The sequence below is a fragment of the Anser anser genome, assembly GCF_964211835.1.
Source record: "Anser anser genome assembly, contig: SUPER_W_unloc_10, whole genome shotgun sequence".
In the NCBI taxonomy this organism is placed as follows: domain Eukaryota; kingdom Metazoa; phylum Chordata; class Aves; order Anseriformes; family Anatidae; genus Anser; species Anser anser.
Genome location: NW_028154222.1, coordinates 183,357 through 211,271, shown reverse-complemented (window position 1 = coordinate 211,271; position 27,915 = coordinate 183,357). Strand labels below are relative to the sequence as shown.

General features: G+C 48.3%; 1 protein-coding gene and 1 long non-coding RNA gene across 2 annotated transcripts in view; both read right to left on the bottom strand.

The window, feature by feature from the left end:
* The window catches only part of LOC310888827 (uncharacterized protein), a 68,832-nt gene extending 46,163 nt beyond the window's left edge, over positions 1–22,669 (bottom strand). Inside the window, exon 1 of the mRNA XM_083852427.1 lies at positions 22,406–22,669. The gene's annotated coding sequence lies outside the window, so the exon portion shown is untranslated. The remainder of the gene's footprint in view (positions 1–22,405) is intronic.
* LOC310888833 lies at positions 624–14,426 on the bottom strand. Its single transcript, XR_014576197.1, has 3 exons — positions 13,691–14,426; positions 2,970–3,072; positions 624–1,102 (listed from the first exon to the last, which is right to left on the bottom strand). It is a non-coding gene; the product is annotated as an uncharacterized lncRNA (long non-coding RNA).
* Positions 22,670–27,915: the final 5,246 nt, after the last annotated feature.

Sequence of the window (27,915 nt, the reverse complement as noted above, 5' to 3'; positions counted from 1 at the left end):
TACTTCTGCTGCTACAAAGCAAGAGCTGGTGATAAAAATATCTTTATGTCATTCCAAAATGCAATGACTCCTGCCAGAGTACATTTAATATAAATGCAAACGAAACTTACTAGATTTAAAAACAATACCCTTGATGCTATGCACTGAGACAGTACTCTGTAAATCAGTTTATTTTCCATGTAGTGGACAAATCCAGTCAGTTTAATTATTTTTCTGCCGGTGAATAGTAAATTCAAAGTACTTATTTTCCCACAAGAATGTATTCACTGTGGCATATTGGGTCTTGCAATAACCCATAAAGCTTTCAATTTAAAGGTTACTTCTAGAAATTTGGAACCGTAACATCAGGTCTTTTTGCCATTAATAACAATGACTACACTACAATAGCTAAAGAACAATTATGTGTGGAAGAAGTAGAACAGCTCAATTAAGGAAAAGAGTTTTAGCGTACTTCGCTCATTTTAGACAGCACTCTACATTGCCCTTTTTGCATACAAAGTGGATTTGAGGATTTCCATTGTAAGAAAGAAATGACAAGCAAAACTGTGTCAAATTGCCCTTTTTTTTGCCCCTTTTTTTTTCAAGTCTATACTTGGACACTAAGACAGAAGCTTTGCATGATATTGCAATTCTTTTTGTTTTTATTATTAAATGAGAAAGTCTGATTTGTTACATTGTCACATTGCTAGTCAGAAATGCTGCAGTGAGGAAGAAAGTCAATGCTGGGTCAACCCAAGTCCTCCTTCTAAAACATTTGTTTACAAAGAAATTATAGCAATGTTCAACACACCCAACACAATGTTTCTTGCTTTCTTCAGAGAGAAGTCCCATCAATCTTCCTCTAATGAGGCATGTTACTACATAAATTAAGATTTGTTTTAAACAATACATCCCCATATTTTCATGAGAAAAAAGCGAGCATCTACAGATGTTACAGAAATCTTCACACATCATCATCATCTGATGTATCACTGCTGCTTGTCTCAGAATCATCATTCTCTAGAGCAGGTTGGAAAGTGCTATTTTTCCAGGGGCTAAATTTAAAATCACAGATAAGGCCATTTTTCAAAATGCCGTTTTTCCGAAGGCCATTTTTTTGCAACTGAAATGGAAAAAACAAAACAAAACAAAACAAAACAAAAAACCACAAGAATTATTTAGAGAGAGAAAAACACAACAACCTGTTGCATTTCAACATTCTCTGTCTTCATCTATGGGCTACATTAGATCCACAGCACTACGTGTTATATATACACACAAATGAAAATTCACCTGAGAGCCTTCACTTCTGAACCAGCCACCTGCATCCAAGAGCTTCCAATCATACTAAGCTAAGTGAACAAGAGTTTACTCTCTTCCCATCTACTTCCTCAGACATTTTGCCCCAGTGACTCCTCCCACATGGTCTCTCCCATGATGCAGTCCATTTTTCTGCAGTTGTGGTGGTTTTACTCAGCTGGGAAGCTGAACTCCACCACAACGGCTCTCTCAGTCCCCTTCCTCAAAGGGAAAGGGGAAGAAGATACAATGCAAAGGGCTCAAGGGTTGAGATAAGGACAGGGAGATCACTCAACAATTATCATCACAGGCAAAACAGACTCAGCATAGGGAGATTAATATAATTTATTGCCTATCACTAGCAGGCCAGAACAGAGAAAAACTAAAAGCAAACTAAAAACACCTTCCCCCCATCCACCTTCTTCAACATCCTCCCTCCAAGCAGTGCTGGGGAATGGAGAATGGGGGTTGTGGTCAGTCCATAACACTTTGTTTCTGCTACTCATTCATGGTCACTCTCTTCCCCTGCTCCAGCACGGGGTCCCTCCCACAGGATAAAGTCCTTCCCAAACTGATACTGCGTGGGCTTCCACAGGCAGCAGCTCTTCAAGAACTGCTCCAATATGGGTCTGTATCACAGGGTCCATCCTTCAGAAGCAAACTGCTCCAACACGGGTCCCCCACGGGCAGCAGCTCCTGCCAGGTCACCTGCTCCTGCATGGGCTCCTCTCCACAGGCGACAGGTCTGGCACGGAGTCTGCTCCAGCAGGGGTCCAGCAGGCCGCAGCTTCCTTCAGACCAGCTTCACCTGCTGCTCAACCATGGGCTCCTCCACGGACTGCAGTGTAGAAATCTGCTCCGCTGTTGTACACCATGGGGGACAACCTGCTCCACCATGGTCCTCTCCACAGGCCGCAGGGGAACTTCTGCTCCAGCTCCTGGAGCAGCTCCTCCCCCTCCTTCTTCACTGACCTTGGTGTCTGCAGGGCTGTTTCTCCCTCCTCGCTCTCCCAGCTGCTGTTGCACAGCAGTTATTTTCCTCTTCTTAAATATGCTCTTACAGAGGCACAAACAACATCACTTACTGGCTTGGCTCTGGCCAGCAGCAGGTCCCTTTTTGGAGCTGGCTGGAACTGGCTCTTATCTAACATGGGGCAGCTTCTGGACTCTTCTCACAGAGGCCACCCCTGCAGCCCCCCTGCTACCAAAACCTTGCCACATAAACCCAAGACAGCAGTCTACTACTTCAAAAAATAAAAATAAAAAATCAATTGTAGATTGCGTGCTCAGACTCTGTTACTAGTGAATTATATGTTCCTCGATTTCCAGTGAAGAAAGCCAAGAAAGCTGCATAAAGACCTTGAAAGAAAATTCCCTTTCCTCAGGCTGAGCTGAGGAGCTAGAAGGCCTGTGCAATTCTGTAACCAGCACTGCTGAAACTAATTAGAACCCATCCTCTCTTCTTTCTTTGATATGTTGAGAATAGGCCTCATCTAAAATAAGTACTGCTTCCCATATCTTTTTTAACCAGCTATTTTTCTGAAAGGACAAGGAAGGCAAGGAGAGGAAAGAAAAAGGGTACTGAAATGGCATCATCCTTAACTATCAAAATTACTGGAGATCCTCCTTAAAAGGTAGGTATTTAGGGTAGCCACTTGCAAGTTCATAATGGAACATCAACTTAACATTACCTGTTCACTAATGGCTCGGAATTCCCTCATCTCATCCTCTGTTAGTGGAGCACATGTTTCATCATTTTCACTCTCTTCCTGCCAGCCCATCTCCTTTAACAACCTTTAAAACAAAAACGACAATATTAAGGAATTTCTACACGTACTCAGACATTTCAAGCTCTGCCTACGTGAATAGGTAAAGATGTGTAATATATGGATTAGTCCATAATTTGATTTTTAAACAAACTCTTATATAAAAGTAGGTTAAAAGCATAAGATACATAAAGCACAGAAGTTGAGAAGTTCTCAGGTCTTTCACAGCTGACCCTGCTTTTGCTACTACATTTAATTTAAAGGGCTGCAAAACCTAAGTAGTAATACTTTATCTATAGGACACGTTCTTAATTTCAAGCAAATATCTGCACCATCACTTGCACACACCAAGTATTAAATTTCCTGCCATCAGGTTTCACATACAAAACAGACCCTGCCCCCCTCTGCCAGTCCAGTAAATGTACCAACAAAAGCTAAGTTTCCTGTTATATCGCTTCAAGATGTTTATTAATCAATTGACAACATTCCCAGATATAGCTGCTCTCAGCATAAGCTGCCCGATGTTTCAAATAAACTCTTATGGAAACCAGGCTAATAAGAACCTCAGTTTTTCCTATTGTTTCAATTGGATGGCTGCTCTCCAGAACTGCAGCAATAAAAAAAGCAAAAGAGAAAATAATTTGGACCACATGCAAGTTCAGCTGTGGATGAAGTGTTTCTCTTGAAAGCTTATCTAGTGTTGCCATGCCGTGGACTTTACAGACCATTAAACTCCAACTTCCATTGTCAAGATATTTATCTAAGAAGTTATCCAAGGTAAATGACTTCATGGATTCATCAAGGGAAAGGCCTGCCTTAGTAATTTGATCTCCTTCCATGATAAGGTCACCTGCTTGGTGGGTGAAGGGAAAGCATTGGACGTAATCATTCTGGATTTTTGTAAGGCCTTTCATACTTGGCCTCATGGCATCCTTCTGAACAAACTGTCCAATTATGAGATAAACAGGTTCATGCTACACTGGGTGACGAACTGTCTGAACGGTAGAGCTCAAAGGCTTGTAGTGAATGGGGTTACATCTAGCTGGTAGCCAGTCACCAGAGGCATTCCCCAGAGCACAATTGGGCCAGTCCTATTCAATGTTTTTATCAATGATGTGGATGCAGGAGTGGAATGCATCCTCAGCAAGTTTGCTGATGATACTAAACTGGGAAGTGCTGCTGACACCCTGGAGAGACGAGAGGCCTTGCAGAGGGATCTAGATAGACTGGAGCACTGGGTGATCGGCAACAGCATGAAGTTCAACAAAGCTAAATGCCAAGTTATACATCAGGGATGAAGTAATGCCAGACACTGGTACAGTCTGGAAAATGAGTAGCTTGAGAGCAGCTCAGCAGAAAGGAATCCGGGGTGGTGGTTGACAATAGGTTCAACGTGAGTCAGCAGTGTGCCCTGACAGCCAGGAGGGCAAACCACATTTTGGGATGCATTAAACACAGCATAGCCAGCCAGTCAAAAGAGGTGATTCTCCCACTATATTTAGTGTTGGTGTGGTCTCACCTTGAATAGCGAACATAGTTCTGGGCTCCACCACATAAAACGGACGTTAAGGTACTTGAAAGCATCCAGCAGTGGGCTACAAAGCTGGTAAAAGGGCTGGAAAGCTGTGGCAGTGTACTCCTGGCCCCCCTTAACCTGACCCTTCACCTGTAACTCTGCTTGGGCGATAGCCATCAGTGACAACCATATTGAATGCATCTGGTCATGACAGTTAAACTAGGCTCAAGGTAGATTCAGGGGAGATAGCTCTAATGGCTAACAGACCATGCACCAACCAAATATGGCTGGTATTTTTATGTGCACTACAGGGACTTTATCCCCTTCTACAGTACGTAACAGGTTTGATTGGGGAGGTCCGGCTCGGTTGGCAGATCCCCTAGTGTTGACTAACCAGGTGGCCTTTGCCAAACGTGCATCCCAATTTTGAATGTCCCAGCACCCATTGCCTTCAGTGTAGTCTTTAATAGTCCATCACACGGCCTCGTGGATGCTGATGCATGATAGGGGGATGTGATTTACCCACTCATGGCCACGCTCTTTGGCCTAGGTGTCTATGAGGTTGTTTTGGAAATGAGTCCCTGTGGCTGTGTACTCCTCTTGCTCCCCCCAAACCTGACCCTTCACCTGTAACCCTGCTCAGGTGATAACCAACAGTGGCAATTGTGATGAATGCTCCTGGTCATGATAGCCTAACCAGGCTCAAGGTAGATTCAGGGGAGATAAATCCAAGGACTAATGGATCATGCAACAACCAAATATGGCTGGTATGCAAATATGACTAGTAGTCAATCTTCTTACCCCATAAATAGGGGACAGACAAGAGCCTGCTAAGCTCTCCTGTACTGCAGCAACCTGCATGCCAAGATCTTCCCCTTTAGCAGGGATGCCTCTCAAGGTTACTCCTCAAGGTCAAGAGATTCCTTACCTGGGACAGATACTCGGTAAGTGACTAATAGCTAGCTTGTTGAAACTTTGCAAGTAATTTGCTAAGCACGCTGAAACTTTGTAATCTTAACTAAGTGATATAAAGGAACGGTTGTGCATATAAACTGATAAGTCTAGGATTGGGACACGATCCACTCCTCGGAGTTTGTATGGCAAAAGGGACTCCATTCTGAACCTCGTAAGTCAATGTGAGGATCTCCCTGATACTTTGTCTAACCCTGTCCTCTATGCAGTAAATAATCAAGTGACCTTGTCATCATGAATCTTGTTAATGCCACATTTACCATTAGAGCTTTATTAAATTGCTGTCTCAACCACAGTTTATCTCTGCTAAATCACTATTTTCATCAATAAATATATTGCTGCTTCTCTCTTACAAGTGAAGTGAATAATTCCTTTTGTGATAAAGGCATGTCCTATGAGGAGAGGCTGAGGACACTTGGGTTGTCTAGTTTGGAGAACAGAAGGCTAAGAGGTGACCCCGTTGCTTTCTACAACTTCTTGAGAAGGGGAAGTGGAGAGGGAGGTGCTGGTCTCTTCTCCCTAGTAAACAATGACAGGACATACGGGAAGTGCACAAAACTGTGCCAGGGGAGGTTCAGACTGGACATGAGGAAAATTTACTTGACTGTGAGGGTGGTCAAAAACTGGAACAGGCTTCCTAGCAAGACAGTAGATGCCCCAAGCCTGCCAGCGTTCGAGACATTTGGATAATGCCCTCATTAATATGCTTTAACTCTTGGTAAGCCCTGAAGTGGTCAAGCAATTGGACTAGATGATCTTGGAAGGTCCCTTCCAACTGAACTATTCTATTCTAAACACTTGAGTACAACCTGGAGTACGACTCGCCAAGGTGATTAGCTGCAGTGCAGGCAAGTTCTGCAGCGGAACAAGGAATGACGGTGTGCAGGGGAGTTCCTGAAAGGCCTCGTGAGAGCATCTGATGAGGCTTAGGCTGGGCCAGGAGCAGTGGCAGCCAGCCCCACATGTACAAAAGCATCAGCAATGGAGCACCATCACCCAGGAGCAGGGTTAAGAAGGGAGGCAAACAGGGCGTGGTGCATCAGCTAGGGAGTGGTGGGGCAGTTTGCGCAGAAGGGCACTGTGTTGTGGTTTAACCCGGCTGGCAGCTAAACACCACACAGCCGTTCGCTCACCCTCCCCCCTCCCTCTCTGGGATGGGGGAGAGAAACGGGAAAGTGAAGCCGGTGAGTTGAGATAAAGACAGTTTATGAAGACAGGGAAATAATAATAACAATAATAATAATAATAGTATTAATAATAATAATGTGTACGAAACAAGTGATGCACAATGCAATTGCTCACCACCTGCTGACCGATGCCCAGCCTATCCCTGAGAAGCCGGCCCCCCACCCCGGCTAGCCACCCCTATATATTGTTTAGCATGACGTCAGATGGTATGGAATACCCCTTTGGCCAGTTTGGGTCAGCTGTCCTGGGTCTGTCCCCTCCCAGCTCCTGCTGCACCCCTAGCCTGCTCGCTGGCAGGACAGAGCGAGAAGCTGAAAAGTCCTTGGCTTGGTGTAAGCACTGCTCTGCAACAATTAAAACATCAGCATGTTATCAGCACTCTTCTCATCCTAATCCAAACCATAGCACCCTACCAGCTACTAGGAGGAAAATTAACTCTGTCCTAACTGAAACCAGGACACACTGTCACTGCCACTTCCAACACTGATTGTAACCTGCTGTCTTGGGTTTACGTAGCAAGGGCTTGGTAGCAGGGAGGCTGCAGGGGTGGCCTCTGTGAGAAGAGTCCAGAAGATGCCCCATATTAGAGAAGAGCCAGTTCCAGCCAGCTCCAGAAGGGACCCACCGCTGGCCAGAGTCGAGTCAATAAGTGATGTTGGCTGTGCCTCTGTAAGAACATATTTAAGAAAGGGAAAAACAAACAAACAAACAAACAAAAAAACCTGCTGTGCAATGGCAGCTGGGAGAGCAAGGAGTGAGAAACAGCCCTGCAGACACTAAGGTCAGTGAAGAAGGAGGGGAAGGAGGTGCTCCAGAGCAGAAGTCCCCCTGCAGCCCATGGTGTATGACGGCAGATCAGATCTCCACACTGCAGCCTGTGGAAGGAGCCCATTGTGGAGCAGGTGGACCTGACCTGAAGGAGGCTGCAGCCCATGGAGAGCCCCTCAGGAGCAGGCTCCAGGCCAGACCTGTAGCCCTTGGAGAGGAGCCCATGCAGGAGCGGGTGATCTGGTGGGAGCTTCCACCTGTAGAGGACCCACGTTGGAGCAGTTTGCTCCTGAAGGGTGGATCCTGTGATACAGACCCATATTGGAGCAGTTCTTGAAGAGCTGCTGCCTGCGGGAAGCCCATATAGGATCAGTTTGGGAAGGACTTTATCCCATGGGAGGGACCCCATGTTGGGGCAGGGGAAGAGTGACCATGAAGGAGTGGCAGAGATGAAGCATTATGGACTGACCGCAACCTCCATTCCCCATGTTGCCGCTTGGGGGAAGGACACAGAAGAGGGTGGATAGGGTGGGGGGTGGGGGTGGTGGTTTTAGTTTGCTTTTAGTTTCTCTCTGTTCTGGCCTGCTAGTGATAGGGAAGAAATTATATTAATCTCCCTATGCTGAGTCTGTTTTGCCTGTGATGATAATTGTTGAGTGATCTCCCTGTCCTTGTCTCAACGCTTGCTCCTTTTTTTTCATATTTTCTCCCCTTTTCCTTTGAGGAGGGGGAGCCAGAGAACAGTTGTGGTGGAGTTCAGCTGCATAGCAGGGCAAAACTACCACACCTGTGTGCAAGGAACTCTAGTCATAGCATACACCCTTTGTGTCCCCTCTGGCCTCTCCAGCCACAGGCACTGATGCAGCTACCCCAGCAGAGCTCCCCTGGCAACAAGCAGCCATCCACATCTCAGACTGCAGAGCACACCCAAGTTTTCTGTCAGTGATGGCAGCAGTGAGTATACATGTGGGGAGGTATGCCCAGGTAGAACTGCTCAGCCTGGTGACAGAGCTTCGGGAGGAGGTGGGCAGGCTGAAGAGCAGCAGGGAGTCAGAGAAGGAGATCAACTGGTGGAATCATACTTTACCATCCCTGAGACAAGCATGCGGGCCAGCCACAACACAAGAAACAAAGGATCCCCCCTACCCTCTCACCACCAGGCAAAAGGAGGGGAACTAAGAGACAGGGGGGGGGAGGAAGGGAATGGAAGCAGGTTTCTGCCCAGGGTGGCAGGCAACCCCGCTCCCTGCCTACTTCACCTCCTTGGGTGTTCTTATACAGCAACTATGAGGCTCTGGACCATGACCGACTGTGGTGCCTTTACTCGGGTGGGTGGCTGAGCTCCACCACAACCGCTCTCTCACTCCCCCTCCTCAAAGAGGAACGGGGAGAAAATACGATGAAAAGGGCTCAAGGGTTGAGATAAGGACAGGGAGATCGCACAGTAATTATCGTGATGGGCAAAACAGACTCAGCATAGGGAGACAGTAAGATTTATTACCTATTACTAACAAGCTAGAGAAGTGAGAAACAAATGAAAGAAACCAAAAGCACCTTCCCCCCCATCCACCCTCTTCCACCTCCTCCCCCCGAGCAGCGCAGGGGAACGGGGGTTATGGTCAGTCTATAGCGCTTCTTCGCTGCCGCTCCTTCTCGGTCACTCTCGTCCCCTGTGCTGTGGGGTCCCTCCCACGGGATGCAGTCCTTGCTGAACTGATCCGATGTGGACTTCCCACAGGCAGCAGCTTTTCAAGAACTGCTCCAGATATGGGTCCGTACCACGGGGTCCATCCCTCAGGAGCAAACTGCTCCAACCTGGATCCCCCACGGGCAGCAGCTCCTGCCAGGTCACCTGCTTCTGCGTGGTCTCCTCTCCACGGGCTACAGGTCCGGCCCGGAATCTGCTCTGGCAGGGGTCTTCCACAGGCCGCAGCCTCCGTCGATGCAGGTCCACCTGCTCCACCGTGGTCTCCTCCACGGGCTGCAGCGTGGAACCCTACTCCACCGTGGTACTCCATGGGCTGCAGGGGGACAGCCTGCTTCACCATGGTCCTCACCACAGGCCGCAGGGGACTTCTGCTCTGGCGCCTGGAGCACCTCTCCCCCTCCTTCTTCACTGACCTTGGCGCCTGCAAGGCTGTTCCTCACTCCTCTCACTCTCCCAGCTACTGTGTGTGGCGCAGTGTTTTTTTTCCCTGTCTTAAATATGCTCTCACAGAGGCACAAAACAACATCACTTATTGGCTCAGCTCTGGTCAGCAGTGGGGCCCTTACCAAACATGGGGCAGCTTCTAGATCCTTCTCACAAAAGCCACCCCTATGGCCCCCTGCTACCAAAACTTTGCCACGTAAACCCACTACACTGACAGACAAACAACGATGTGGATGAAGGTCCAACGAGGTGCGAGGTGATCCCTAGGGCAAGTCAGCCCCTATCCCCTATATCACAACAGGCTCCATCAAGAAAAAAAAAAAGGGCTATTGTCATAGGTGACTCCTCCTCCTTTCTGTGGGGAACAGAGGGCCCAATATATCGACCCAACCCATAGGGAAGTCTACTGCCTCCCTGAGGCCCAGGTAAGAGACATTGCTAGAAAAGTCGCTTACCTGGTATGGCCATCTGATAGTTACCTTTTATTGGTTTTATATGCTGGCAGGAATGAAGTAGCAAAGAGAAGTCCAAGGGCAATCAAAAGGGACTTCAGGACCTTGGGGCAACTGGTTAAGTGTAATATTTTCCTCTGTCCTTCCAGTAGCAGGGAACAATACTGAAAGGAATAGGCAGACCCAGCTGATCAATATGTGGCTCCGAGGCTGGTAGCATCAGCAGAATTTAGGGTTGCTCAATCAAGGGATGGTCTACACAACACCAGGCCTGCTGGCACCTGATAGGATGCACCTTTCTCAGAGGGGGAAAAATGATTTTTGCCCAGGAGTTTGCAGGGCTGATTGATAGGGCTTTAAACTAGATTTGAGGGGGAAAAGGGATAAAACCAGGCCCACCAGTGATAAGCTATAGGATGGCATGCCAAAATTGGAAGGACTGCATGCTAGCGAGATCCTTCTGTCTGCTCCAAAGTATTGGGTACAATGAAGCACATTTAAAATGTTTCTACACAAACGCATGCAGCATGAGGAACAAGCAAGAGGAGCTAGAAGCCTTGGCCCAGTCCCAGAGCTATGACGTTATTGGCATAAGCGAAACCTGGTGGGAAGAGACCTGTGACTGGTCTGTTACGATGGACGGTTATGGGCTCTTCAGAAGGGATAGGCAGGGCAGATGAGGCAGAGGGGTGGCACTGTATGTAATGGAGGGGCTGAACTGTACAGAGCTTGCAGTAAGCAATGACACGGTTGAGAACCTCTAGGTAAGGATTAAGGGACAAGCAAATAAAGGGGATGTCGTTGCGGGAGTCTACTATAGACCATAGGACACTACTATAGGACAGGATGACAACACTGATGAACTATTCTTTAAGGAACTGAGAGATACCTCTAGATCAGCTGCCCTTGTCCTTATGGGGGGCTTCAACCTGCCAGATATCAACTGGGAATATCACATAGCTGAGACAAAGAGGTCCAGGAGATTCCTGAAGCACATTGATGATAACTTTTTGGTACAGGTACAAAGAGAGCCAACTAGGAAAGGTGCCCTCCTAGACCTGTTGCTTGTAAACAGGGAGGGTCTGGTGAGTGAAGTGGCGATAGGTGGCCACCTTGGCCATAGTGAAGACTAGAAGAAGACTACATAAGGTGGAAAAGAATGCATTTCCTTTGCATAACTGCTTTGGTGGAACAACAGTGTACCTACCTCCTCAAAAATAGTGCAAAGAGGCAAATATTCACACTGAGGCAATCTGCAGTTTTTTCCTGGATAGCAGCAACCAGAAGGAATGCTGCTGGAGTTTCCTCCATGGGAGCTAGCACTCACTTCAACCCACAACACCTTCTGCATCAAATCCTGAGAAAATCTGCATTGCTCTTCAGTGACAGAGGCACAATTCAGGATGCAATGGCCTCATATAGTTTCTATTTTTCTAGCACATGCTAGTGTCAGAGCCAGGACGGGCTTCTTTGTAATTTTTCAAGTCTCACCTGACAGCAGATGCTGATATCGCAGCATGTACAGACTATAACTAGGAGCGAGTTTTGGGATGCAGGGAGGAAGAGAAATGGAAACATTCCTCTGGTGATTAAACTTGAGATATCTCAAAAGATGAAATAATCAAAGTATTTTAGCTAGTACCAAAAGTGGTACAGCAATATCTGAGCATGAAGAAAGTGGTTTTAAGCATTAAGACACCGAAAACAGAGGTTAAATCTGAGGGTGAAGACTAGCATTTAACAAAGATAGCACATTCTCTTGCTGCGAAGTTTTTGCCAACAGGATTAGCACCTTCTTCAGGCAAACCTTAAGGTCTGATGACCTTAAATCTTCAGAGGTTAAAAAGCAAAAGCAAAACACACCACTATCTCGCAAAAATTAAAGATGTTTCTAAAAGTATAGGCCAGAACTGGCACAGAGTACTGACACAGATGAAGAACAGTGAATATATTAAAACAGAATTAGTTAGATGAATTCAAGTTGATGTTGTGTACCTGATTCTCCATTTAGCCAGATGTCAGCAAGAAACACTCTTCAACATAACTCTCCCTACAAAAAATCCTAGGTCCCAATACAACAGATGTGCACTGGACAACCCTGCATGCAACCAATGACAGCACTAACCATTATTAAAACCATACTAAAAGCCCAAAATTGTAGAGGGATGGGACGGCACTACTTAGTCTGCTTAAAAAAGTTAACAGGACAACAAGAGAAATGGAAGTTATATCCCTCTGTATTGCTCAGACCTAACTGAACAATGCGATTGCCAGAGCAGTGAAATCAGCGGAAATAATGCACAAGTCATCCAAAGCTTCTCTTTTATGAGAATACGCTCATTTGGGTTATACACATACAAAAAAGACTTGCTACTATGTAATGCCAAAAGCATTTCAGTGATAGTTATATTTTTAGCAACAGTAATTTGAGTCAAAGTTTTACTGCAAGCAAGCTAGGATTTTAATAGTATTATGTATAATTGAACAGTTATATAGCTGTTAATTTAAGTAAAATTTAGGGCAATAGCTAAATAACTTAAGCAACGTTGTCTCTTTAAAGCAGCATTAGGCTTCTAGGACAGTTAAGAATGTAAACTACACTAAAAATTTCAGATTAGCAAACTCAACACCTACAGGATGAATATATAATCACTGCATGCTGGAAACTCCCCCAGCAGAAGGAAAGTCCAAGATTTATTTTGTACAATGTGCCAATAGTTATTAGGCATGCACAAGCATCCTGCGAGTTAAGCTGGTCACTTCGAGTCCACTTTTCCACAAAAAGGCCTACCATAACGTCTTCATGCATGCAGAAATCCACACACACACACACACACACACACACACACACACACAAAAGAAAAAATCACAAACAGAACAGGGTACATTTCACCTTCTATAATCATAATGGAGAAGAAGTCATGAAAGTCTCTGCGGGTACTACAGAAGGAAAATTTCTCTAGTCCAATGTATACATAGAATCTATCACTGAAAAAAGACACTGTTTCTTTAGTTAACAGTAAGAAATTAACAGGACTCATGACAAGCTCGCCTCCAGACTGAGTTATGATTTCCTAGCAGCACCATTCTCATCTTTATCACCTGCTACTGCAGTTACACCTAGGAGATACTAGAATTATATTTCAATCCTTTTCTGAAGTTACTTTCTCCCTTTCTATTGCATTGTCTTGTGATATCACTGACCATGTCAAATAGCTATAAAAATAATCCATTTCTTTAACAAGGAAAAGTTCACTGGGTTTTACATAAGATGCAACATTTGAAGTATTATTAATACAGATAGCAACTACACGCATTGTTCCTCCTAGATATACAGCCCAAAATCAGAGGGATAAAAGTCTCTATGTAGTTTGCTTTATTTCGTTAAGGAAATATCAAATTTTTAGTAAAGCAAGTTAAAGATGCCAGTACACAAGCCTAATAGAAGCAAAGTATATTCCACGTTAAATTAGTACGTCTAAAACTTAAACTCTTATTAAGTATTGTCTTCTCAGCTTCCAGATTCTGACTTCTAAGCTTGTAAGAACTGAGGACACTCACTTACCATGAAGAAACATTTTATATAATAAATACATACCTATGCTCTGCCTCAAGTGAGCTTGAAAGAACATCTGCCTGAGGAAAAGTTGAAGATCTAATGATTAGTTGAGATGTAACTGAAGCATTGCCATTCTCTTGCGGAATTTCATTTTCGAAGTTTTGATTTATATATCTCTCATGACGAGGACTGTTGCTGTTATGCAAGTCAAAGGAGTCATCCTGTTAAAGCAATTATACATTACAGAGTTTAAAAGTAAATTCCACTCAAGTAAACCTCTACAAATGCTGCAAAATTCCCAGGCTGTTGTAACAGCAATTGTAACTTACTAGCCATGATATAAGAACTAGGAAGAAAGCTTATTTAGAAAGCAGACTGTTCAGGTTCACTCAAATATTAAAAGTTCTTTAGTCCCATAAATCTAAAATGCTTATTCTACTCATTCGGCAACTTGTAATTTTTATTCAGTAAGTAGCCAAACTGCCTCAGAAGTCTTAGCAACTGTAAAAACAAAGAAGAGTATGATTATCTAGCTAGCACTCTTTTGACAACAAAAGCCCCAGACTTGGCATATAACAGCATTACCCATAGCAGGAGGCAATCACCCAGCCAGTTCTGCACTTGTAAGAAATATTTTTGAGTCCAGGATTGAGACCATCATTATCATTCCCCTTCCATTCAGTGTTATCTGCTTCCAGAAATTTTAGAATGCTTAGCAAGAAATTCTTAAGAGGTATCCCAGTAAACATATGTTCAGCTGTTATTAACCTGGAAAATGCATCTTAGATTATCAAAGAAAATTCATAAAAATATTAAAGAATTTTAGCGTATTAGGGCAAAAAACCTTCCTCCAAGCATGATTCAGAAGCTGATCACAATTTGCATCATTATTTCAGAGGTGAGGTCTGTCACTGCAGGCCTTAAAAATTATCAACATCATCACATTATAAAAGACTGATGCGAAGTTATCTACTTAACCACTCAGTTACACAGTGCATCTTCTACTGATGATCATTTAAATTAATGTTGGAAGCTGGACAACTATTACAGTTACATGATTTATTACACCTGAACCAGTTGCCGAGGCGACCGGCTCCGGGGCAGACGCGTGCTGCAGCGGAGCGCGGGATCGGGACAGGCAGGGCTATTTTTCGGGCATCGAGCCTACGTGAGGGAGCCGCCAGGCACCGGCAGCCCTCGTGAGGGAGGCTGACGAGGCGTAGGCGGAGCCAGCAGCGTCAGCGACAGCTCCTCCCCCCGGCCGTTCAAAGGCAGCCCTTAGGGAGCGCGAGCGACCAGGAGCGCGGCGACCAGGGCCGGCAAACAGGGAGTGACGCGGCAGTTAGCGAGGCAGGGTGGGCAGGAAGGGTGGAGCGCTCACACCCGCCCATAGGGACAACTCCTCCAACGGCACTCTCCCGTCAGCTGGGCTGCAATGGTCTCCACCAGGCACGGTGCCTTCTCTAGGAAGTCAGTACACACCCAGACCGACTGCCCGTTCAAACATGCGGCAGTTCAGGTCTCCGGATGCGGGGAGTGTCTGAGCCTCTTGCTGCCATCGGCGGGAGGCAGAGAGACTGCTTGCGTGAGGTGCGAGCAGGTGGACGACCTGGTCCGCATGGTGGCGGAACTCAAGGAGGAGGTGCAGAGGTTGAGGGATATCAGGGAGTGTGAGCGGGAGATAGACTGGTGGAGCAACTCCCAGCAGGACCGGAGGGAGAGGGACCAGGGTGAGACGCTCCAAAGGGGGGTGGACCCCCTGCCTTGTCGCCATCGGGCAGAGGGAGGGGACCTGCGAGTTGAGGAGGAATGGAGACAGGTCCCTGCTCGACCTCGCAGGAGATGCCCTCCCCTTCCGGTGCCGCCTTCCCAGGTGCCCTTGAACAATAGGTTTGAGGCCCTGGAGCTTGAGAGACCGGTGGGTGAGGATGAGGTAGGAAGCCTACCCAGGAGGATGCCTGAGGTGAGGAAGTTGACTCCACGCATCAGGACTGCCTCCACCAAGAAAGAAAGAAGGGTGATTGTTGTGGGTGACTCCCTCCTCAGGGGAATGGAGGGCCCTATTTGTCGGCCTGACCCCACACATAGGGAAGTCTGCTGCCTCCCTGGGGCCAGGGTCAGAGACGTTACCAGGAAGCTTCCAAACCTGGTTCGCCCCTCTGACTATTACCCGCTTTTGATAGTCCAGGCTGGCAGTGATGATGTTGAAAAGAGAAGCCTCAAGGCTATCAAACAGGACTATAGGGGGCTGGGACGATTGGTGGAGGGAGCGGGAGTGCAGGTGGTGTTTTTGTCTATCCCTACGGGGGAAGGGAGAGGCACAGAGAGGACACGGAAAGCTCACGTGGTTAATAGGTGGCTCAGAGGCTGGTGCCAGCACAGAAATTTTGGGTTTTTTCACCATGGGGAGCTTTACTCGGCACCCGGCCTGATGGCCCCAGACGGGTCCCTATCTCCAAGGGGAAAACGGATCCTAGGCCAGGAGCTGGCGGGGCTCATAGAGAGAGCTTTAAACTAGGTAAGAAGGGGGACGGGGCTCAAACAAGGCTTGTTGGAGCTGTGCCAGGGGAAACAATGGCTAGGCCGGGGAAGAAGGTGATGGCCCAGCTGAAGTGCATCTACACTAATGCACGCAGCATGGGTAACAAACAGGAGGAGCTGGAAGCCATTGTGCAGCAGGCAGGCTACGACTTGGTTGCCATCACGGAGACGTGGTGGGACCGCTCCCACGACTGGAGTGCTGCAATGCCTGGCTATCGGCTCTTCAGGAGGGACAGGCAGCACAGAGGGGGTGGTGGCGTGGCTCTCTACATTAGAGAATCTTTTGATGTTGTGGAACTCCAGGCTGGGAATGATAAGGTTGAATCCCTGTGGGTTAGGATCCGTGGGAAGGCCGGCAAGGCTAGCATCCTGGTCGGGGTCTGTTATAGACCGCCGAACCAGGATGAGGAGACGGATGAGGAGTTTTATAGGCAACTGACAGAAGTTGCAAAATCGTCGGCGCTTGTCCTCGTGGGGGACTTCAACTTCCCGGACATATCCTGGAAACACAACACGGCACAGAGGAAGCAGTCTAGGAGGTTTCTGGAGAGCGTGGGAGATAGCTTCCTGGCGCAGCTGGTCAGTGAACCTACCAGGGGTGGTGCCCCGCTAGACCTTCTGTTCACAAACAGCGAAGGACTGGTGGGAGATGTGGTGGTCGGAAGCTGTCTTGGGCAGAGTGACCACGAAATGGTTCAGTTCTCTATTCTTGGCGAGGCCAGGAAGGGGACCAGTAAAACTGCTGTATTGGACTTCCGGAGGGCTGACTTTGAGCTGCTCAGGACGCTGGTTGGCCGAGTCCCTTGGGAGGCGGTTCTGAAGGGCAGGGGAGTCCAGGAAGGCTGGGCGCTCCTCAAGAAGGAAATCGTGATGGCACAGGAGCGGTCCATCCCCACGTGCCCTAAGACGAGCCGGCGTGGAAGAAGACCGGCCTGGCTCAACAGAGAGTTGCGGCTTGTGCTTAGCAGAAAAAAGAGGGTTTATAATCTTTGGAAAAAAGGGCGGGCCACTGAGGAGGACTACAAGGATGTAGCGAGGCTGTGCAGGGAGAAAATTAGAAAGGCCAAAGCTCATCTGGAGCTCAATCTGGCTACTGCCGTTAAAGACAACAAAAAATCCTTTTACAAATATATCAACGCGAAACGGAGGACTAAGGAGAATCTCCATCCTTTACTGGATGCGAGGGGAAACCTAGTTACTAAGGATGAGGAAAAGGCTGAGGTGCTTAATGCCGCCTTTGCCTCAGTCTTTAGCGGCAATACCGGTTGTTCTCTGGATACCCAGTGCCCTGAGCTGGTGGAAGGGGATGGGGAGCAGGATGTGGCCTTCGCTATCCATGAGGAAATGGTTGGCGACCTGCTACGGAGCTTGGATGTGCGCAAGTCGATGGGGCCGGATGGGATGCACCCGAGGGTACTGAAAGAACTGGCGGAGGAGCTGGCCAAGCCGCTTTCCATCATTTATCGGCAGTCCTGGCTATCGGGGGAGGTCCCAGTTGACTGGCGGCTAGCCAATGTGACGCCCATCTATAAGAAGGGCCGCAGGGCAGACCCGGGGAACTGTAGGCCTGTCAGTTTGACCTCAGTGCCAGGAAAGCTCATGGAGCAGATTATCTTGAGGGTCATCACGCGGCACTTGCAGGGCAAGCAGGCGATCAGGCCCAGTCAGCATGGGTTTATGAAAGGCAGGTCCTGCTTGACGAACCTGATCTCCTTCTATGACAAAGTGACGCGCTTGGTGGATGAGGGAAAGGCTGTGGATGTGGTTTACCTTGACCTCAGTAAGGCTTTTGACATCGTTCCCCACAGCATTCTCCTCAAGAAACTGGCTGCTCGGGGCTTGGACTGGCGTACGCTTCGCTGGGTTAGAAACTGGCTGGATAGCCGGGCCCAGAGAGTTGTGGTGAATGGAGTCAAATCTGGTTGGAGGCTGGTCACTAGTGGTGTCCCCCAGGGCTCGGTACTGGGGCCGGTCCTCTTTAATATCTTTATCGATGATCTGGATGAGGGCGTCCAGTGCACCCTCAGTAAGTTTGCAGATGACACCAAGCTAAGTGCGTGTGTCGATCTGCTCGAGGGCAGGAAGGCTCTGCAGGAGGATCTGGATAGGCTAGAGCGATGGGCTGAGGTCAACTGTATGAAGTTCAACAAGGCCAGGTGCCGGGTCCTGCACCTGGGGCGCAACAACCCCAAGCAGAGCTACAGGCTGGGAGATGAGTGGCTGGAAAGCTGCCTGGCCGAGAAGGACCTGGGAGTATTGGTGGATAGTCGGCTGAATATGAGCCAGCAGTGTGCCAAGGTGGCCAAGAAGGCCAACAGCATCCTGGCCTGTATCAGAAGCAGTGTGGCCAGCAGGTCTAGGGAGGTGATTGTGCCCCTGTACTCGGCTCTGGTGAGGCCGCACCTCGAGTACTGTGTTCAGTTTTGGGCCCCTCGCTACAGGAAGGACATGGACGTGCTCGAGCGAGTCCAGAGAAGGGCGACCAAGCTGGTGAGGGGTCTGGAGAACAAGTCTTACGAGGAGCGGCTGAGGGAGCTGGGCTTGTTCATCCTGGAGAAGAGGAGGCTCAGGGGCGACCTTATCGCTCTCTACAGTTACCTTAAAGGAGGCTGTAGAGAGGTGGGGGGTGGTCTGTTCTCCCACGTGCCTGGTGACAGGACGAGGGGGAATGGGCGAAAGTTGCGACAGAGGAGTTTTAGGTTGGATGTTAGGAAGTACTTCTTTACCGAAAGGGTTATTAAGCATTGGAACGGGCTACCCAGGGAGGTGGTGGAGTCACCATCCCTGGAGGTCTTTAAAAGACGTTTAGATGTAGAGCTTAGCGATATGGTTTAGTGGAGTACTTAGTGTTAGGTCGGAGGTTGGACTCGATGATCTTGAGGTCTCTTCCAACCTAGAAATCTGTGATACTGTGAACATCTTCTGACACCAGTTAGTGAAACAGCAATGGCAGAAAACTAAATACATGCAATTAAAAACAAATACTCCAAGCTATGTTACATACATCTGTCCAACGATATTATGACTTTTTTTTCCCCTCCAAAATACACGGCATCTGAAAATCAGCTGTGTAGAGCGAGACAACCAAATGCATTTGACATAAATACCATGAAGATATTAAGAGTTCAAGACAATTTCAGGAACAGAAACTCCAATCACGTTCACATAATATTTTCAGAATTCTGAAGCTCAAAACAGTGTTAACCAAGATCTTTTTAAATTGAAGGCAGCTGCCCTGGTGATGTTCCTTCCTCAACTCTTGCCCACCCCCAGCCTGTTGGCTTTGGGAAGGTTAGAGAGAGTCCTGATGCTGTGCCAGCACTGTTCAGCAGCAGACACAACACTGGTGTGATACCACTGCTGTTCTAGCTACAAGTGCAGAGCACAGCACTGTATGGGCTGCTGCAGGGAAAGTTAACATCCCAGCCCGACCCAGTACAACCTCCACCCCTTATTCCATAACATTTGTGTCACTCTCAGGTCCCCCATACTTCAGCATATAAGTATTCTCATCACCGTTGTTCCTTGTCCTTTAACAGATTGATAGGTAAGTACATCTTTTCATTCCATAGGTCTTTCTGAAAAAAAGTTCATAAGAACTGTTGACAATTTAGTCTTCATCTGCCAAAGTGGTCACTCAGGGCAGGCGGAGTTGGATGTCTGGACGCCAGCACCAGCTTAGCTCGAGTCCTTGCTGCACTTGCCCGGTTCCTTGCAAAGTTGACCTGTCGTTGATCCTGCAGTGTCTTTCTACAACACATAACTTTATAGATTACAGATTAGTTTTCTCCCAAGGTTAAATCTCCTTGAGACACGCACCTAATATCCCCATTCTTTTGCATGACCCACCAGGTATACCCCGGTCCTTGGGCAAAGACAATCCCACAAGGGGGTTTGCCTTTTCCTGAGGCAGGAGCATCCCACACCGCCTTCCCCATCCACTTTCCTACATGCACTACGGGGACTTTAGCTCCTTTCACTGTGTGTAGGGATTTTGTTTCGGCAGGACCAGCACGGCTGTCAGACCCCCTGTGGTTAACTAGCCAAGTGGCTTCTGGTAGGTTTATGTCCCATTGTTTCCATGTCCCAGCACCCAATGCTCCTAACATAGTCTTTAACAGTCCATTGTACCTCTCAACCTTCCCAGAGGCTTGTGGGTGATAAGGGGTGTGATACACCCACTCAATACCATGCCTCTTGGCCCAGGAGGTGACAAGATTGTTTCGGAAATGACTGCCATTGTCAGACTCAATTCTCTCTGGTGTACCATGACGTCACAATACTTGCCTTTCCAGGCCCAAGATTGTGTTTCGGACCGTGGCATGGTTTACGGGGTATGTTTCCAGCCACCCAGTAGTTGCTTCTACCATGGTGAGTATGTACTGTTTGCCTTGGTGGGTTTGTGGGAGTGGTCCGATATAGTCAATTTGCCAGGCCTCACCATATTGAAACCCTAGCCACCTCCCCCTGTTCCAGGGAGATTTTACCTCCATGGCGCTCTTGATTGCAGCACAGGTCTCACACTCATGGGTAACCTGTGTGATGGCCTCAGTGGTGAGGTCCACCCCTCGATCACGAGCCCATCTGTATGTGGCATCCCTCCCCAGATGTCCTGATGTTTCATGGGCCCATCGAGCTACAAACAGCTCACCCTTACGTCCCCAGTCCAGGTCCACCTGAGCCACTTCAATTTCTGAAGCTCGATCCACTTCTTCGTTGTTCTGATGTTCTTCAGTTGCGCGACTCTTGGGCATGTGGGCAACTACATGACATACCTTTACAGCCAGGTTTTCTACCCAGGCAGCAATATCTTGCCACAGGGTAGCAGCCCAGATAGGTTTACCTCTGCGCTGCCAGTTGCTCTGTTTCCATTGCTGCAGCCACCCCCACAGAGCATTTGCCACCATCCATGAGTCAGTGTAGAGATACAGTACTGGCCATTTTTCTCTTTCGACAATCTCTAGAGCCAGTTGTATAGCTTTCACTTCTGCATACTGACTCGACTCGCCTTCCCCTTCCATGGCCTCCACAACTCATCGTGTGGGACTCCACACAGCAGCTTTCCACTTCCGATGGCCCCCTACCACACGGCAGGATCCATCAGTGAACAACACATATTGCTTTCTGTCTTCAGGCAACTCGTAATTAACGCTACCCACTTACTCCACGTAGGATCAGTTGCATGACGTGTAGTGGGGATTTTCCCTTTGAACATCCAGTGTAACAGAGGTAGCTGTGGTGCCAAGAGGAGCTGTGCTTCTGTACCCACAACTTCTGAAGCAGCTCGAACACCCTCATATGCTGTTAGTATCTCCTTTTCAGTTGGGGTGTAATTGGCTTCTGATCCTCGATAGCCCCGGCTCCAGAAACCCAGAGGTCAACCTCGAGTTTCCCCAGGTTCTTTCTGCCAGAGGCTCCAGGTGGGACCATTCTCCTCGGCTGCGGTGTAGAGCACATTCTTTACATCTGGTCCTGTTCGGACTGGCCCAAGGGCTACTGCATGAACTATTTCCTGCTTAATTTGTTCAAAGGCTTGTCGTTGCTCAGGGCCCCATTCAAAAGCATTCTTCTTACGGGTTACTTGGTAGAGCGGGTTTACAATCAGACTGTAATTTGGAATATGCATTCTCCAAAACCCCACGACACCTAGGAAAGTTTGTGTTTCTTTTTTGCTAGTGGGTGGAGACATAGCTGTTATTTTGTTGATCACATCCATTGGGATTTGACGACGTCCATCTTGCCATTTTATTCCTAAAAATTGGATCTCTCGTGCAGGTCCTTTAACTTTATTCTGTTTTATGGCAAAACCGGCCTTCAGAAGGATTTGGACTATTTTCTTCCCTTTCTCAAAAACTTCCTCTGCAGTGTCACCCCACACAATGATGTCATCGATGTACTGCAGGTGTTCAGGAGCTTCCCCCTGCTCCAGCGCAGACTGGATCAGTCCATGGCAAATGGTAGGGCTGTGTTTCCACCCCTGGGGCAGCCGATTCCAAGTATATTGGAGTCCCCTCCAAGTGAAAGCAAACTGTGGCCTGCACTGTGCTGCTAGAGGGATGGAGAAAAATGCATTAGCGATATCAATTGTGGCATACCACTTGGCTGCCTTTGATTCCAGTTCATACTGGAGTTCTAGCATGTCCGGCACTGCAGCACTCAGTGGTGGCGTGACTTTGTTCAGGCCACGATAGTCCACTGTTAGTCTCCACTCACCATTAGACTTCCGCACTGGCCATATGGGACTATTAAAAGGTGAATGAGTCTTGCTGATCACTCCTTGGCTCTCCAGTTGACGAATTAGCTTATGGATGGGAATCAGGGAGTCTCGGTTGGTGCGATATTGCTGCCGGTGCACAGTTGTGGTAGAGATCGGCACTTCCTGTTCTTCAACCCTCAGCAACCCCACAACAGAAGGGTCCTCTGAGAGACCGGGCAAGGTAGACAACTGTTTAATGTCCTCTGTCTCTAAGGCAGTGTCCTGGTTCCAGTTAGGACAGAGTTAATTTTCCCTCATAGTAGCTGGTAGGGTGCTATGTTTTGGATTAGGATGAGAAGAGCGCTGATAACATGCTGATGTTTTAATTGTTGCAGAGCAGTGTTTACACCAGGCCAAGGACTTTTCGGCTTCTCACTCTGTCCTGCCAGCGAGCAGGCTGGGGGTGCAGCAGGAGCTGGGAGGGGACAGACCCAGGACAGCTGACCCAAACTGGCCAAAGGGGTATTCCATACCATCTGACGTCATGCTAAACAATATATAGGGGTGGCTGGCCGGGGTGGGGGGCCGGCTGCTCGGGGATAGGCTGGGCATCGGTCAGCGGGTGGTGAGCAATTGCATTGTGCATCACTTGTTTTCTTACACATTATTATTATTAATACTATTATCATTATCACTATTATTATTATTATTGTTATTATTATATTCCTGTCTTAATAAACTGTCTTTATCTCAACTCACTGGCTTCACTTTCCCGTTTCTCTCCCCCATCCCAGAGAGGGAGGGGGGAGGGTGAGCGAACGGCTGTGTGGTGTTTAGCTGCCAGCCGGGTTAAACCACAACAGCCCTTTTGGCGCCCAACGTGGGGCTCGAAGGGTTGAGATATCGACAAATTTGACCAGAGTGTGTTAAACTAAAATTGGTATAAGTATTGGACCTGCTTAATAGTTGCTAGTCACGATGTGGATTGCCTTAATCTCCAGTCTGCTGTACCTGTATTCCAAATTGAGTTTTATGGTGCGTTACTTTCTGTATGTGCTCCCTGTTGCACTGTTTATCCTTTCCGGGCCCTGGTTTAAGATTGTTATGGTACTGTGCGGTGTAACAATGGCTTATGAAATGATGAAATATCTGGTCACGACTTTAACCTGGTATTTGTACTCAGCACTGACTTCGACTCTATACTTTGGAACCCATATCTCGGAAACTATTAGCAATTACACCTATTGCCTGTTTTCGTTAGGGAGCCAATCTGTGAAGGGGACAGGGGAAGACATGTTTCCCTACCTGTTCACTCTCCCTTTCTCCTTCACCACCCTCTTATCCCCCGAGCTAGTTACGGTGGTTCTCCGAGATGTTGAATATCCTTGGGATACTCAGACCAGCCTGCTCTTGTTGTTATGTCTCCTGAATGCACTTCAGGTTTTGTTGAGGGTTAAACAACTACTTAGGAATCTCATCCGGAGATCTGTCTTGATGCGGGATAGTTGCGAGTGGCAGGGAGTGTGGGAGGATATGGGCAGGTTTCTAGAGCAGTGGTCACCTCCAGTGTTTTGGACATTCACCCCTGAACAACTGCAAAATCCTAAAAAGCTGGCAGAATGCTTGAAAAAAAGGTGTCATGACTCTGGCAGTTCCAAAGTGACACAAATCACTGTAGCGTGCTGGGGTCTGGCTTGTGCCTATCGAGCTGCAATTGATGCTACTAGCAACCTAGCTCCCGCTCCTGCAGCCGTTCCAGGTCCAGCTCCTGCAGCTGCTCCAGCTCCAGCTCCTGCAGCCGCTCCAGCTCCTGCAGCCGCTCCAGCTCCTGCAGCCGCTCCAGCTCCAGCTCCTGCAGCCGCTCCAGCTCCTGCAGCTGCTCCAGCTCCTGCAGCCGCTCCAGCTCCAGCTCCTGCAGCCGCTCCAGCTCCAGCTCCTGCAGCCGCTCCAGCTCCTGCAGCCGCTCCAGCTCCAGCTCCTGCAGCCACTCCAGTTCCAGCTCCTGCAGCCGCTCCAGCTCCTGCAGCCGCTCCAGCCCCTGCAGCTGCTCCAGCTCCTGCAGCCACTCCAGCTCCAGCTCCTGCAGCCGCTCCAGCTCCAGGTCCCGCAGCCACTCCAGCCCCTGCAGCAGCTCCAGCTCCTGCAGCTGCTCCCACTCCTGTGTCTGGGTCAGAGAAACGAGCTGTAGCAGTGCAAGTTGACCCCGCAGAGGGTATTCCAACCCCTGTGGCAGACCCTGTGTCTGGGTTAGAGAAACGAGCTGTAGCAGTGCAAGTTGCCCCTGTAGACAAGGTGAAAAAATGGTATAGAGACTCAGGTCGTTTAGAACGCAGACAGTCTTCTGCTAAGTCTGGGCATAGTGAAGACGAGGCTGGGCCATCAAAGGTGCAGGAGACTGAAGATGAGGATGAGGATGTCGAAAAATCAACAGTAACTACCCGGACTCTATACCAGCGTGAGCTACGAGATGTGCGAAAAGATTTTGGTCGCTGTATAGGTGAGCAGCTTGTCAACTGGCTGCTCCGGTGCTGGGACGCTGGAGCCAATTATGTGGAATTAGAGGGCAAGGAAGCCAGGCGGCTGGGATCCCTTGCTAGGGACGCATGCATTGACAAAGCAATTGGAGATGGAGCACGACCTCGCAGCCTCTGGAGGCGTCTCCTGTCAGCTGTGCAGGAAAGGTATCCCTTCAAGGAAGAACTTGTATGTCTACCAGGCAAATGGACCACCATGGAGAAGGGAATTCAGTACCTGAGGGAATTGGCCGTACGGGAAGTCATTTATAAGGACCTAGACGACGCACAAACATCCGCAGATCCAGATGCAGTCCGGTGTACACCACCCATGTGGCGGAAGTTTGTACGGAGTGCCCCATCATCATATGCCAGCTCATTGGCAATACTAACCTGGAAAGCGGAGGAGAATCCCCCAGTGAATGACGTGGCTAAATTACTCCGGCAGTACGAAGGAAATCTCTCCTCTTCCCTACAGGCCTGTGTCTCGGCTGTGGAGAAACTCTCTGAAGAGGTCCACCAACTTAAAGAGAATTTATCTTCCCCTCCACCTGAACGAACCAGTGTCCACCAGCTAAAAGAGAATGCTTTGGAGAAACTTTCTGAAAAGATCCACCAACTTGAAGAAAGATTATCTTCCCCTCCACCTGAACGAACCAGTGTCCACCAGCTAAAAGAGAATACTTTGGAGAAACTTTCTGAAAAGGTCCACCAACTTGAAGAAAGATTATCTTCCCCTCCACCTGAACGAACCAGTGTCCACCAGCTAAAAGAGAATACTTTGGAGAAACTTTCTGAAAAGATCCACCAACTTGAAGAGAGATTATTTTCCTCCCCACCTGTACAAACCAGTGTCTCAGCTATTAGGGGTAAACGTTCATCTATGCAAGGAAGACAATATGGTGGGCACACACCCCGCGCCACCCTGTGGTTTTACCTACGTGACCATGGAGAGGACATGAGAAAATGGGATGGAAAATCTACTGCGACCCTAGAGGCACGGGTACGTGAATTGCAAAGGAAAACAAGTGGGAAAAAGGAATTCTCTGAAAAGTTTGCTGCTCCAACTTCCAGCAAGCAGTCCTTTAGACACAGAAACGACGATTCTGACCAGGACTAGAGGGGCCCTGCCTCCAGCCAGGGGGAGGAAAGGGACAATCGAGTTTATTGGACTGTGTGGATTCGATGGCCTGGCACGTCAGACGCACAGAAGTATAAGGCTTTGGTAGACACCGGTGCACAATGTACTCTAATGCCATCAAGCTATAAAGGGCCAGAGCCCATCTGTATTTATGGTGTGACGGGGGGATCCCAGCAGTTAACTGTATTGGAGGCTGAAGTGAGTCTAACCGGTAATGAGTGGCAAAAGCACCGTATTGTGACTGGCCCAGATGCTCCGTGCATCCTTGGCATAGACTATCTTAGAAGAGGATATTTCAAGGACCCAAAAGGGTTCCGCTGGGCTTTTGGCATAGCTGCCTTGGAGACAGAGGACATTAAACAGTTGTCTACCTTGCCTGGTCTCTCAGAGGACCCTTCTGTTGTGGGGTTGCTGAGGGTTGAAGAACAGCAAGTGCCAGTCGCTACCACAACTGTGCACCGGCGGCAATATCGCACCAACCGAGACTCCCTGAGTCCCATCCATAAGCTAATTCGTCAACTGGAGAGCCAAGGAGTGATCAGCAAGACTCATTCACCTTTTAATAGTCCTATATGGCGCAGTGCGAAAGTCTAATGGTGAGTGGAGACTAACAGTGGACTATCGTGGCCTGAACGAAGTCACGCCACCGCTGAGTGCTGCAGTGCTGGACATGCTAGAACTCCAGTATGAACTGGAATCAAAGGCAGCCAAGTGGTATGCCACAATTGATATCGCTAATGCATTTTTCTCCATCCCTCTAGCAGCACAGTGCAGGCCACAGTTTGCTTTCACTTGGAGGGGAGTCCAATAAACTTGGAATCGGCTGCCCCAGGGGTGGAAACACAGCCCTACCATTTGCCATGGACTGATCCAGTCTGCGCTGGAGCAGGGGGAAGCTCCTGAACACCTGCAGTACATCGATGACATCATTGTGTGGGGTGACACTGCAGAAGAAGTTTTTGAGAAAGGGAAGAAAATAGTCCAAATCCTTCTGAAGGCCGGTTTTGCCATAAAACAGAATAAAGTTAAAGGACCTGCACGAGAGATCCAGTTTTTAGGAATAAAATGGCAAGATGGACGTCGCCAAATCCCAATGGATGTGATCAACAAAATAACAGCTATATCTCCACCAACTTGCAAAAAAGAAACACAAACTTTCCTAGGTGTCGTGGGGTTTTGGAGAATGCATATTCCAAATTACAGTCTGATTGTAAACCCGCTCTACCAAGTAACCCGTAAGAAGAATGCTTTTGAATGGGGCCCTGAGCAACGACAAGCCTTTGAACAAATTAAGCAGGAAATAGTTCATGCAGTAGCCCTCGGGCCAGTCCGAACAGGACCAGATGTAAAGAATGTGCTCTACACCGCAGCCGGGGAGAATGGTCCCACCTGGAGCCTCTGGCAGAAAGAACCTGGGGAAACTCGAGGTCGACCCCTGGGGTTTTGGAGTCGGGGATACAGAGGATCTGAGGCCCGCTATACTCCAACTGAAAAGGAGATATTGGCAGCATATGAAGGAGTTTGATCTGCTTCGGAAGTGGTCGGTACTGAAGCGCAGCTCCTCCTGGCACCCCGACTGCCGGTACTAGGCTGGATGTTCAAAGGAAGGGTCCCCTCTACACATCATGCAACTGATGCTACATGGAGCAAGTGGGTTGCACTGATTACTCAGCGGGCTCGAATAGGAAACCCCAGTCGTCCAGGAATCTTGGAGGTGATTATGGACTGGCCAGAAGGCAAATACTTTGGGATATCATCAGAGGAGGAGGTGGTTCGTGCTGAAGAAGCCCCACTGTACAACAATGTTGTGGTTTAACCCGGCTGGCAGCTAAACACCACACAGCCGTTCGCTCACCCTCCCCCCTCCCTCTCT